At 41.8% G+C, this 13,916-nt stretch overlaps 1 non-coding gene and 1 pseudogene across 1 annotated transcript; one reads left to right on the forward strand and one right to left on the reverse strand.

Annotated features, from left to right (window-relative positions):
- Positions 1 to 10,681: 10,681 nt before the first annotated feature.
- Positions 10,682 to 13,916, reverse strand: part of LOC138818979 (B-cell CLL/lymphoma 7 protein family member C pseudogene) — a 32,729-nt pseudogene continuing 29,494 nt past the window's right edge.
- On the forward strand, positions 13,291 to 13,376 carry LOC138819591 (small nucleolar RNA SNORD35). The gene has a single exon (XR_011369509.1). It is a non-coding gene; the product is annotated as a small nucleolar RNA SNORD35 (small nucleolar RNA).

Consider the following 13,916-nt stretch of genomic DNA (forward strand, 5'->3'; position numbering starts at 1 on the left):
CATGCTAATGACGAGCTTAAATCTCTTTTTGCATCATGTTCATTCTGATACTATAACAGCTGACTGATACATGTACACACATGTATACACTATATGCACACATATAAACACATATGTGTCTATATATGTTTGGGTATGTATGTATATACACATGTATACATATATACATGTGTGTCTATATATGTGTGTATGTATATGTGTATACAAACATACACACACACACACATATTTTTTTTTGTCTTTTTGGGGGATGGTAAGCCTAAGGTTTGAACTCAGGGCCTTGGGGCTTGCAAGGCTGGAGTTCTATTGAGTCATGGGCTTTAGTTTATTTTTCAGATGCTTTTTGCCCAGATTGGCCTCAGACCATGACCCTTCTTCCACTTCTCCTATTGGTGGAATTAAGGTGTTTACTACCACTTCTGGCCTACATATCCTTACTTTGATGCTACTGTTTGTGAATAGCATAAAACTGAGGAAAAGTTTAGATGACATTGATGTTTTGAAGTGGCACAGAACCATCAATACTATTCATTCCTAAGATTATTTGTGTATTATTTTTTTATCAGAAATATGCAGGCAGAAACTCTGAGTTCAACACTGTGAACTATCCTTAACTCTCTTCTTTTTTAGTGCCTTCTAGTTATAAATCTGTCTTTCCCTGATGTGGCTAGTTCTTACTGATGAGATGGAAGAAAAGCTTATTGGGCATTGTTTTATAAAGCTTTGAATTTATTATTCAAGTGGACATACATTTTCTTTTTTTAGACATGGACTTGAGAGCTGGAGTTTCAGCAGCTATTTTGTAATCATGAGGGAAAGGTCAAGTCTATATCATCATGGGGACTTGTCTTACCATTACTGGGTAAATGCAGCAACCACAACAATCACCCAAACAACTTCTTGATATGTGAACATTAGTAAGTTTATATTTGCTCTTGCTGCTATATTTAGCTCCTTACAGCTGAACAAATTTAACAGCACGTCAGAAATTACCTAGCCATAAATGCTTCTGCTCTCAGAGACCATATCTAGGTGTAGCAATATCAGGAATAAATATTGCTTTCCCAGCACCTGTATCTCACAATCCTAGCTCATTATGTATCTCATAATCCTAGCTATGCAGGAGAGTGACATCTGAGAAACACAGTTCAAAACCAGCCTGGGCAGATACATTTGAAGAACTCTTATCTTCAGTCAATTGCCAAAAAGCTGAAAATGAAGGCATAGCTCAAGTGAGGGACTATTTAGTTTAAAAAAAGCCACATGAAACTATGAGGCTTAGAGTACTAGCGCACACACAAAGAATGAAAGAGAAAGAAAGAAAACAAGCAAGCAAGAAAGAAAGAAAGAAAGAAGAAAGAAAGAAAGAAAAGAAAGAGAAAGGGAGGAAGGGAGGGAGGAAGGAAGGAAGGAAGATTGATTCCCAACATTTTAATAATGATTTTATTATTTGAAAATAACCTTTAGAAGTATTCATGGAAAACAAAACCCCACTTGGGTCAAAGCAATAACTTAAAAGGGCCAGAATTTAATTATTGACTAATGAAGGCTGGCCCATAAAACTTTGCCAAGCATTTTTGTTTTTGAAAAAAAAAATAATCTCCTACTTTCATGTTTTAAACCTAACTCCCTGCTTGGCTTTAAAAAATCTTATTTCTGTAACAGGAGGCATTTTTCTGCCTCTGTTGCCACTAACCTTGGTTTACTTTTCTCCCCATCTGTTTTTCTTGGGTCATTGAATTTTGTTCTGTTCAAGGATTTCAAGGTTCTCTTATCACTGCAGAAACCAAAATGTTTGTTTTTAAAAATCTAAGCTGCTTCTCTGGAGCGGGGCTTTCCAGAAAGACTGAATGGTTCACACAGGGGTGCAAGTGACCGAGAACCCCTGAACTCCTCCTACTTTCCAAACAGGGAGCTCTGACTGCAGGCTCTGACCGGGGCTCTGCATAGCTTCCCACCTCGGAGGATTCCAACATTCCAACAGGCCCAAGGGCTCAGCAGCATTGACCAGGACCATTTGCCGTGTGAATACTCACGTAAGACCCAGGGACAGAGGAGAGAGGGAGGAGACAGATCTCTTCATCCATTCATCTTCCTACAAACTCTGACCATCACAGAAAAGTGAACAGTCCTACCTAAAACATACTCTTTGCTGGGTGCTGGTGGCTCACGCTTGTAATGTTAGCTACTCAGGAGGCTGAGATCTGAGGGTTTGCAGTTTGGAGTCAGCCTGGGCAAGAAAGTCTGTGAGGCTCTTACCTCCAATAAACCACTCAAAAGAGCTGGAAGTGGCACTGTGGCTTAAGTTGTAGAGCACTAGCCTTGAGCAAGAAGAGGCTCAGAGGCAGTGCCCAGGCCTTGAGTTCAAGCCCCAGGACTAGAAAAGAAAAACAATAAAAAACTAAAAATAACACATACTCTTTAAATTTCAAGAACTTTTCCCAATGCCTGCCTGCCTCCCTCCCTCCTTCCCTCCTTCAAATCTCCCCCCTCCCTCCTTCCCTTCCTTCCTTCCCTTCCCCTTTCTTCCCTCCCTTCTTTCCTCCTTTCTTTCTCCTTCTCTCCCTCCATCCTCCCTGCCTTTTTCCCTCCCTCATTCCTTCCTTCCTTTTCCTTTTCTTCTTGACTAGGGATTGAACTCAGGGCCTCAAGTTTGCTGACAGGTACTCTACCACTTGAGCCACACCTCTTCTTCACAATTTCTTTCTTTCTTTTTTTTTCCACCCACAATACCTTTTTATAGTATCAAAAATTGTTTGTAATTTCAAAACTTCATCCTCATTTGCAGTGTGGACACATCAGAAATCCTCAATCTTTTTCTTTTAATTTCAAGATGCCAGACTTTGCCAAAAGCACCATCCACCAATTTAAAAACAGTTCTGTTGGATGCAAGGAGAAAGACACATTACATCAAACATTGCTTTTTTATACAGAATGATTTCAGAAAAATAAAAAGGTAAAAAATGAAAATTCTAGCCCCGAGAGAAAATGACAGCTCTTATTGCTTTACTTGAAACATCTAAGCCCAGCTCTTCATTATTTTTGTTTTGTATTTTATGCTGGTAGATGGTCTTGAACTCAGGACTTGACACTGTCACTTAGGTTTTTTGCGCTTAGCTGACACTCTACCACTGAGCCATACCTTTACTTCTGGCTTTTTGGTGGTTAATTAAAGGTAAGAATCTCAGATTTGTCTGCCAGTTGTTAGTTTGAATCACAATTCTCAGATCTCAGACTCCTGCTTTGCTGAGATTACAGGTGTAACCCACTGGCACCTGATAGAGCCTCATTTTGAATGTGAGGAAAGATGCTTATGGGGTTAGGGATGGGCTAGTACCCCAAGTCAGGTGAAAAGAAAAGTTAAGATATAAAACTTGTACAATGTTATATTGTTTGCTATACAATACCTGCCAGGTGGCAGTTGGACTGAATTTCTCTGATTTTTAAAAAGTTATTCACATCACTGTAAAACTGAAAGCTTACGAGAATTTTCATTTGATGTAGTTGAAAGAAAATCAATGCTTTGTGAGAGAAGATGTTGGTCAACCAAAGCCAGGAGAAAAAGCCAAATAGGAGTTTATTTTCAATGAACACTTGAAACCTTTTAATGCTGCTCATAAGGAGACCATTGATATTAACATACAACGACACAGATGGCAATTTTGTCAATATTTGCAACAATTTGAGACTTGGGTGTTCTCACAGAAACTTAAATGTTCCCTGCATAGACTAGTCCCTGTGGAGTTGAAGATCATGGGTCTTGCCCTTGGCCATGTTGTGAAATTGATGAAGAGCCACGATAGCTTATGGGAACCCCCTGAAAAATCAGGAACCTGAGTTTGCCACTAATTTAAGATCTGGCAGGAGCACATTATATACTAGGTACAATCCTTTTTTTTCTTTTTTTTTTTTTTGGTGTGAAATTGGCAGAAATCACAACCAAATAGAGAGCAGCTGGGCACATAGGCCCTGTGTTTCTTTAGGGCTACCAGTTTGTCAGGAGCATGAGTAAGATAGGAGGAACTGATCACATTTCAGCACTGACCTTGAGTCACTGGCATAATCCAACCTCTGGGGCCAGAGAGCAGAGTAAGACTGGAGATGTGAGCTGGCACCTGCCACACCACCTGCTCCTTAGTAACAACCCTGCAGGCCACGGGCTGCAAGAGAAGTTTGTTAGTCCCATTGCAATATTGTGACAGAATAGCTAACCTGAACAGCCGAAAGGAGATAAGATTTATTTTGGCTCATGATTTTAGTCCATGACCTGGCTCCATTGATTTTAGGCCTGTGCCATGGCAGAAGTGAATGGTAACGGCAAACCACTTACCTTGTGGCCCCAGGAAGCTGAGACAGTCAGGAAGGGTCCAGGGTCAAGATATACCCTTCAAAGGTGTGGTTTCCTCCTGTTTCCTTCCTGGTGGTGGTGTAGTGATATGTGTGTTAGGAGGCCCATTTCCCAATAGTCCATCCATTCACCTCTGAGCTCCTCAATGGATTAATCCATCGATGAAGCCAAGCCCTTCTGTTCTAATTCCCTCCCCAAACCCATCAGCTGATAATGTTTTTTTTTTGTTTTTTTTGTTTTTGTTTTTTAGCACAAGAGACTTTTTGAAAGACACTTCTTATCCAAACCAAAACTAGGAGTGAGGCCCAAAGACCATTCAGAGGCTGAAAATACTAAAGCACTTCCATATTGACATCTGCAGGGCCACAGAAGGTAACAGCAATCATTCTTTCAGCCTCTGCCTGTAGGAAGAACTTCTTGACCATTCTCACTTTCCAGGTATAGCCTGAAGCATGAATAGCCACTATTAGCCAGATTAAGATTGCCAAGTGATAGGTAGTGAATAAAATGTGTGTGTGTGTGTGTGTGTGTGTGTGTGTGTGTGTGTGTGTGTGTGTGCGCGCGCATTTATTGAAGCTGGACCTCAGCTTTATACTTCCTCCTTTGCTTTTTTTCACTCAAAACTGACTCTCTACCACTTGAGCCACACCACCACGTCTGACATTTTGCTGGTAAATTGGATATAAGACACTCTTGGATTTGAACTGGGATTCTCAGATCTCAGCCACCTGAGTAGCTAGGATTATGGGCATGAGCTTCTGGCACCCAGCAGTTTTTTTTTCTTTAAGATGTCAAAGTGACCAAAAGATAAGATAATGCAACACATTGGACATAAAACAAAAACACTTGATGTAAATGCCAACAAATCTTAAATTAGGAACAAGAATTCAGAGGAACACGTCTATCATACAGTAGATAAGCAAATGCCCTGTGTAGAGCTCTATGGTAGTTACTGGAAAAATGACCACATTGTTTTTACTTATAAATAAATGGATTCAGGAGCAATCTTTTTAGAACCTAGAACCTACGCATAAACCCACTCACTGGGTAATTCCAGAGAAATATAGCTCTAGGCACCTGACTACTCAAATATTTGTGGAGCTCAACAGTCCTACCCATGCCAGTTTCACAAAAGAAAATGTGGCAATCTAGCAAGCTTAGCAGGAAATGTCCTTACTCGAGAGCAGTGATTTTCAAAATGTAGGTCAGACCTCCTCAGTGGGTCAGAAAAACAGTTAGTGGGTCATGACTCGCCACTTATTAGTGAAATAGTCAGATAGAAATATCACACTAGGTCACGCTCATCTGAAACTTTTGTTTCAGTTATGCATGTTTATGTATTATGTGTGTCATGGTGGTGGTGGCAGTGGTATTGGTGGTGTGTGTGTGTGTGTGTGTGTGTGTGTGTGTGTGTGTGTGTGTGTGTGTGTGTACTGGAATGTGATATGGAAAATTTTACTGTGAGTAGTTACCAATAAAGGGTTAAAAATGATGTTGGGGAGATATTAGGTGGCACTGGTAAATATGTGGGTTTTACTTTTGACTAACTTGTTAAATTGTGTTCTTGCAAAACATATTCTGAGGTCTTACCCCCTCGGTGCCTATGCATGTGAATGTGATCTTATCTGGCGATAAGATATTTGGAGACTCAGTTTGGGTTGATATTAGAGAACAAACAATTTAGACATAACACAAACCTCAAATTTGCTTATATGCTATAGTTATTTAGAAAGAAGCACTAAATGAATGCATAGAACTGTACCTCGCTGAACCAAAATGTAAGAAAACAAAATACTCCTGTGGACATCTTAAATATCTGCCAGCAACCTCAGTTTACCTTGTGATCACAGGCACAGCTGTTCATTGACCTTTCGACTTGCAGCTAGCTGCAGAAACCTTTCTGCACCCCTTCATGCTGAGTGACACACTGCAACCCGGCCACAGGCAAACTTCTGGTGTTTGTAGTGCAGAGTGTGGTGTTTACTACAATCTCATGCAGCTCTTCACCTCCCACTATGTATGGAACTATACTCCTCTCTTTATTGAGCTCCTATCCTTTTTTAATGTGACACATTTTGAGTGTTAAATTCCAGTCATGTCTATTTGTTTATAATTTGTCTTTTTGTCTTAGAGCTCCAAACCATCTAGCTACCTCAGCCTTTCTAGTATCTGGGCCTATCAGGTACCTGCTCACTGCTACATCCATTATTCTCATTTTTATTGCAGAGTGTGATTGTGTTTGTGTATATTTCATAGAGCACAGAGATTTTAGGAGTATGACAATGTGTCACAGCAGAATAGACTGTATGATACTTGAAACCATGACCCTCAATGAGCTCATCAACAGTAAGTATAGACATGGAAGAGACCAGGGGTTAAGTTTGAGGTCATTTAAACCACAACAGGATGAGCTAACAATAGAGCTGTTAGATGAGATAGGAAGAGTCCCCAACACCATGGTGTTCTAGAAACCAAATGAGAAATAGTTACAAGATCTGACCAACCATGCTGTTCTACAGAGAGGTGAGAATAAAGAGGGCTGGCTGAGAAGTGATGACTGGTCTTAGTTATGTGGAGATTTCCATAGAATAGTAGGGACAAATATGGCTACATACTGCATCTTATATGGTATTGTATGGCTATATAGTTCAAGGCTAGCCTTGGGTTCACTGTGGGGCCTAGTCTTGAACTTGTACGCTTATAGGCTTGTCTTGAACTCCCCCTTTTACTGCCTTAACCTCCTAGGTATAGGATTGTAAGTATGAGTCACCATACCTGGTTTACTCTTTAGATTTCTGAAATGTGAGACTCTTAACTGCAACGAACCAGCAAAAGAAGCCAAAAGTGGAACTGTGGCTCAAGTGATAGAGTACTAGCCTTGAGCAAAAAAGATCAGGGAAGAAGTAACATGCTCAGACTTTATGCACCACGTTTGGAGTGCCCATTGTGATGAAACACTGAGGGAAAGACCCACATGTCTGTGCTGTGGTGACTTTTTACTGAAGTCCTGATCCAGTCCATTGACAAGAATGGACTTCTCGTAGGGATTGTCCTTGGCTCCGTTCAGTATTTTATAAGACTCTGACTCACCATGTGTTCATGGGAGAGTGCTCTGTCTGGGAGGCAGTCCATGTCTCCTATTCAAAGATTTGTAAGTTTGTGAAGAGGAACATTTTTAGTTCTTCTCTTTTGAGAATGGATTAATGGTACTAAATATCGGATTAGGCCCCTTTTTTGCTGTGTCATTTGGATATTTGTGACATCATTTGAGGGCCATACAGAAATATTGATCAAGCAGATGAATACACCAGTTAAGAAGAAGCATACTTCTCTGTCCTGTCTTATACCAAGGATTCCACAGGCCTTGTATGACCGTTGGACCCTACAATCCTCTCCCCAACTCCCCTGCCTGGCCCCCACCAGACAATAGCAAGTCTTATCTGCAATGGAATTGTTAATACCGGTCAGCTCCCTGGCAGGTGTAAGGATGCAGGTCCTGCAGGAGGCAGTTTAGCCCATGGTGAACTCCTGAGTGTAGTGTCTTTAAATAGTCTGCATCCTAGTTGCCTCGCCCACCTCCCTGTAGAACTGACTGAACACCCTACATTGTCTGAGAGGGCTGAGATTTAGACAAAGCAACAATTTAGGTATCTCGAAGCTTATGCCAGGTTGGGAGAGCCCAGGGACCGTGGCAGCATCAGGAAAGGGAAAATACTCAGGGCCATGTCTGAACCTCAACTGCATAAAGTGACAGTTTACAGGGTGACCAAAATGCATCGAGAACACCCAGGTGCAAATGTAGCAGATTAGATCTCCAAGTCAGCCCCAGCTGATCCAACTGCTTGTTCTAGTATAGCTAAGAATGTCGCCATGGCTGTCTTGAGACCTTCTCAAGAGACTAACAGATGGCTGTTGGGGTATTCAAGTAGATTTTCTCTGACCCATTCTCTCTGTTTAACCAATCCAGTGGTTCTGAGGTACATTCTTGGGACACACTAGTAATGGAGCTTCGTGTTTATGCAATCAGTAAAGCCAGGTACTGCCAAGCCTGGTGGCATATACCTATAACCACAGAATTTGGGAAGTAGAGAAGAAATTCATGAGAGTGAGAGAGAGCGAGAGAGTGAGTGAGAGAGCGAGCAAGTGAGAGAGAGAGAGAGAGACAGACAGACAGACAGACAGACAGACAGAGGAGAGAGAGGGGGGGGGAGAGAGAGAGAGAGAACCAAGCCAGGTACTGGTTCTCAGTGGGGTTGTATACATACTTCATCCAGAAAATGAGATTGTTTTGGAGGAGTTCCAGTACGAATATGTTCTCACTCTTCAGATTTTGTATGTTAAGACAACACATTTCCTAATCATCCCCAGATACAGTTCCTTTCTCCTTATTCTACAAGCACCTCCATTTCATATTTCTGCTGCTTCCTGTACTTACAATGTGTGGTTATAAGCCTAGCCTAGTCCTCACCAAATTACAGGCTCTTCCCAGTCAAAGGATAGGATCTTACTCAGCTCAGATCTCTACAGCATCTGATGCAGGCTCTTTAAGTGGGTGAATGAGTGGACCACTGAGTTCACAGCATTCAAGGGGAAGATATAGAGGTGAAACTCTGATTCCTTAATAAGCAGGAAAATGACATGAAAGTGTTCTTGGGGTTCATGCACTTTTTTTTTTTTTTTGCCAGTTGTGGACCTTTGTTGGAATTTCCAATGCCTGAGGCCTTTCCAGAAGCAATGTGAACACAGGTTCATGGAAGAGATAGCTCCATGAGTCAAATGTGAGCTGTGTTGGATAATAAGGGTAGCACCAGAGTTAGTAATGAGGTAGACTAGTCAAAAAAGTACAAAATGAAGAAACCATTGTTGGTTGGGAGCATGACGCTTTAGGATATAAGGAAAGTATGGGTACATTGAATTTATCTTAGATGAGAGCTTTAGCCTCTATTACCCCAAATATATTTTAAATGTTTATTATTCAGCATGGTGTAACCCATATGGTTGAGTGGGGGAGCATCATTATGCTCCAAAAGTGTGCCTAAACCATTATCTGTCTCAGTGGTTGCTGAACAAAGCATTAACGTGCTCTCAGCTTACTCTTCGATATAGAAAACAAATGGAGGAAACCAAATGATTCCTAAGAGCTTTCCAATCTCTAAAATATAACTGTTTTAGACTTTCCAGCGATTTGGAAATGCATATGATTATTTACAGTGTTTTTTAAAGGCCTGGAAGTAAGTCCCAAATCATTATTCTAAACCACAGGGGAAGAGTGAATTTCCACACATAGAAGACTGAAACTAGATCTCTCTCTCTCTCTGCCTATTCAAAACTCAATTGAAAACCATGGTGGGAAAAGTAGTCAGCATGATGTGATGTAGACAACAAGGAGGAAAGGAGGTAGGGGAAGAAGCAGCTGTGTGTGATCCCTTCCCTTGTGAGTTTTCCTCTGCCCTCACCACCTCCACAGAGCCAGGAGGAAGTGTGGTGAAGACAAATGAGTTACTAATGAGTCATGGACAGATGGAAGCCCACCAATTCCTGATCCTTTGTCTTTCTTTATTTTCCCCAGCTCCTGACTATGAAACAGGGTGACCTTATTTCAGTCACAAAATGACGGAGTTTAACAGTGGCTTCTGGAAAGTTCTTGATGAAAAAATTCTGTTTTTGCTTTATGAAAAAATGTAGCCATTACATGCAAAAAATATTTTTATGGTCTAAGAGGAGTGTTGAATTCCATTGACACACACCATATGCCACCAAATTCTGTTGAGATTTTTCAAAGCTTGTTTAATAATGAGGAAGCTGTTAACTCCTGCCTTACTCCTAGTTTAATTCTAAAATGGGCTTTGATTTAAAAAAAAAAACCACACAAACCAAGTCTCTTATTTCTGTTTCTCCTCTTTCAGAGCTTTGGACCTTTTTTGATTATCTACCATTTCAGAATCCAGTGGGATGCTTCTGAGTTATACCCACACACACAAAATTGATCCTTTGATGATTTTTGCATCTCAGGAACTATGCTGTGGGTTTTGCATTCATGAGCCCATGATGTCCATGCAAAGATATTTACATAGGGTGAGGCTTCCTTGATTGGAAACATTGTCATATTTTTGTCTGTATCATACCTTCATGAGCAAATATGTCAAGAACACAGATAGGCACATTTGTGTCTATCCACAATGTCAAAATGTATTGAACAACAATAAATTCACAAGTGCCATCCATTTCACTGATATTAATTCACTAAGTGATAGTCATGCTTCTTGACAATCATGTGTTGTTTTATTCCAATGTTAACTCTTTTATTTATCTATTTATTTTACAAAAGGGTCTTTATTTGTAAAAAGCCAAAGGGTGTCTGGACAAGCAGGCTGGCTTCTCAGGAGTTCGGGGCATATGGGCAGATGCACTTGAATGTGTGTGTGGAGGGGTGCCCTCTGAGTCTTCTGTGTCACCGGGGGCTCCCTTAGGGACAGGTGGCATTGGCTCAATGACTGGGTAAGCTTCGAGGCCTCTGCTTCCTGCAGTTCTGGAACAGGCCCCTCCTTGGTGAGCATGGAGGGGTCATCAGTGCTGCCTTGACCCAGCTGTGTGGGCTGGGCCTCCTCTGTAGTGACCCCTTCTGGAGGTCTGGCAGGGGACACAGGGAGGCTGGGCTGGGGAGTGCCCCCAGGGCTCAGCTCTGTGCCTTTCTACAGGGAACCTTCTGAATGGAAACTCTGGTTGCCATTCTCATCATTGAGGTCCAGCAGAATAAGAGGGCCACCTCCTCTTGGACTGGCACCCCTGCCCCGCCTCTTCTGGCCAGCGATCTGTCTGTCCCGCCACCTGCCCTCCAACATTCCTCTTCTAGGGGATCCACCACTGGTACCCACTTGAAGATACGAAGTGAAGTGTCACCCACAGTCCCATCTTCAGACCTTCTCAATGGTCGCCATCACCTTCTTGAGCGTCAGAAGTGTGCCAGAGGCAGGAGAAACTGAGATGTACAGAAAGGATAGAAGGGACCAAAGCATAGACAGAGACAGAGGAAATCTTTTGCTAGACAAAGCTGATGACAAGTGGACAGTTAGCGGGCCCACCACATCTCAGTCATGGGGTGCTCCTTTCCTAGGCCCAGGCTTATATCTGGTGTGCTTGGTGTGCCCACAGGCCTGGTCTTTCTGATATTGTTTTGATATACCTATGTATCTATGTGTCCCTGACTTAATTTGATGAATTCATCGTCTTTCCCTGTCTCATTGTTTGTGCCGGACAGATGGTGATTGTTTACTTGAGCAAACAAGATGTACAGTTTCTCTGCCTCAGCATTTGCACTCAAAATCGAGCAAATTGGTATTCTATAAAATGGAGTCACTCAGGGCAAGACGAAGCCTGACAACTGCTATCCTAGATCACAGCGCGCTCTCCAAACTAATCGTACTTATTGCCTAGGAAATTAGGAAAATAATCTAGGATTTCATTTCAGAAGGAACCAGAAATATACATGTATTCATGTGGGAAAATCCTTGCTGAAATTCCAGAAAGTCCAAAGATAAAATCATCTAGCATGTAGGTGCCTTGTATATATATCATCAGTCATTATTAAGCTGGTGTTATCTGTTGTGTTGTTCAGAGTTTAAATGAGGGTGTGTAGTAGGTGGCAGAAGTAGGAAGATGGCAATTTGGCGAGTGATAGTTGTAAAATGAAACAAGGAAGAGACAGCACTAATTTGTTTCTAGCAACTTCTGCCATGTGAGAAGGGCCCCTCCCTACTTGTTCAGTGATGAGCTGATAGGGTCAAAGAAATGAATTGCTCACTTTGTAAGTCTCAAGGTTGGCCAGAGGTCTCTGAATAGTGAAGGCTTTCCTGTACCAGCGACACTAGAGATGGAAAAAAGATAGAATTGCATGAGTGCCCAGAGAAAAATCAACTTGATTTTGTATATCCTTGACCATCTAACCTAGGGCATCCCTAGCAAAACCTCTTCTGTTGAGAAAAAGCACACATCTTTGCCCCTCCATCCATATCCCAGACTGATTTGAGTTTCTGTCAATTTCATGAAAAATATGGTTTCTTTATTCTTTGTTACAATGAATTATTCCCTTCATTTCTCTTGGAAAGTACTATATGGGGGAATTGGAAAGAGATCATCTCAACCTTAAGTTTTTCCTTAAGTATTAGGTTCTGTTTGGGGGCTTTTATTTTGAAAAAGGTCATTTATCAACTCCATAAAAACCAAAATTACCAAACCTGTGTTGTTGTTGTTGTTGTTTCCATTTTATTTTGTTTGTGTGCGTGAATCATAATAATGAGATAGGTTCTTCATAGGAGCTGCGGACTCACAGCGGGCAGGAGGCCACTGAACTGTTCTTTCACAGGCTCTCTCCTGACTAGCTGAGGTAGGACGCCCAGTCCACAGCTCAATGAACAAAAGCTAGAGAAGACAACCCTGCATGCTGCCACCACGCTCACCAATGGTTCCTTCAGCTCTTACTGCCTCCCAAGACTTTGCTCAGGCATTGCTTTCTTAAGAAACCTGCCCTGGAAACGGTCAGATAAGTTGATGTTAGTTGAAATGAACCCCAAATGTTTTTTCTTTCTTGCTATTGTTTCTAACATATTTATAAGATATTTCTTTGTTGCTTTGTATGTCCCTCCCCCATGGTATAAACCCTGTGTTCACTGTATTTGATGTTGGTATAATTTGTGGAGGGGAAGGGAAAACACAAGTTGTTTAAATAGGGATACAGGTGGACCCATTGCAACAATGAGATGTATAAGACGTTATGTGTCGAAAAACGAACTTTACAACTTTGGTGCAGATGGGAAGGGAAGGGAAGGGGAAACAAAGGAGGAGGCACCAATGCTTGATAAGAAATGTACTCATTACCTTGCTCATGTAATTGTCACCCCTCTGTGCGGTATTTTCACATTTTTTTAAAAAAAGCATAAAACAAAGGCAAGTGATGTCTTTTCTCACGATGGTCTGCACATGCCACCGTGGGCAGTGCCGATAACGCCAAAGGCTCAGCTGATGCCAAGAGGAAAAGAAAAGAAAAGAAAAGAAACCTGCTCTGACAAACACCTCTTGTTCTCTTCCTTCTCCCAGAGGATCCTTTTCCTGTACTACTTCTAGACTCTGTGCCTATCTCAATATATAGAAACCATCAGTCTGTATGTTTATCCATGTCTGTCTCTCCTACTCTCGTGGGAACCCTACAGAAAATAATGCTATTTTTCCAGTAGCTCCACATATCTTCAAGTGAATGGCAATGACTAGGACTGTTTAAATGACCTGGCCTTGGTCATTTTGATGTGGTAGGCACAGAACTTCTGGAAAGGTTTGGACCGCTTCATGCAGGATCTACCTCAGCAATGTGCTGTTTATTTTCTGACTCAATAAGGCCTCTTTTGGGGTGGGGGTCGGTCATGGGGTTTGAACTCTGGGCCTGCCTGGGCACTGTCCTTTAGCTCTTCAGCTCAAGGCTAGCACTCTTCCATTTGAGCCACAGCGCCACTTCTGGTTTTCTGGTAGTTAATTGGCGATAAGAGTCTCACAGACTTTCCTGCCCGGGCTGGCTTTG

The sequence above is a fragment of the Dipodomys merriami genome, unplaced genomic scaffold, assembly GCF_024711535.1.
Source record: "Dipodomys merriami isolate MVZ:Mamm:240054 unplaced genomic scaffold, mDipMer1.0.p SCAF_8, whole genome shotgun sequence".
NCBI classification, from domain to species: Eukaryota; Metazoa; Chordata; class Mammalia; order Rodentia; family Heteromyidae; genus Dipodomys; species Dipodomys merriami.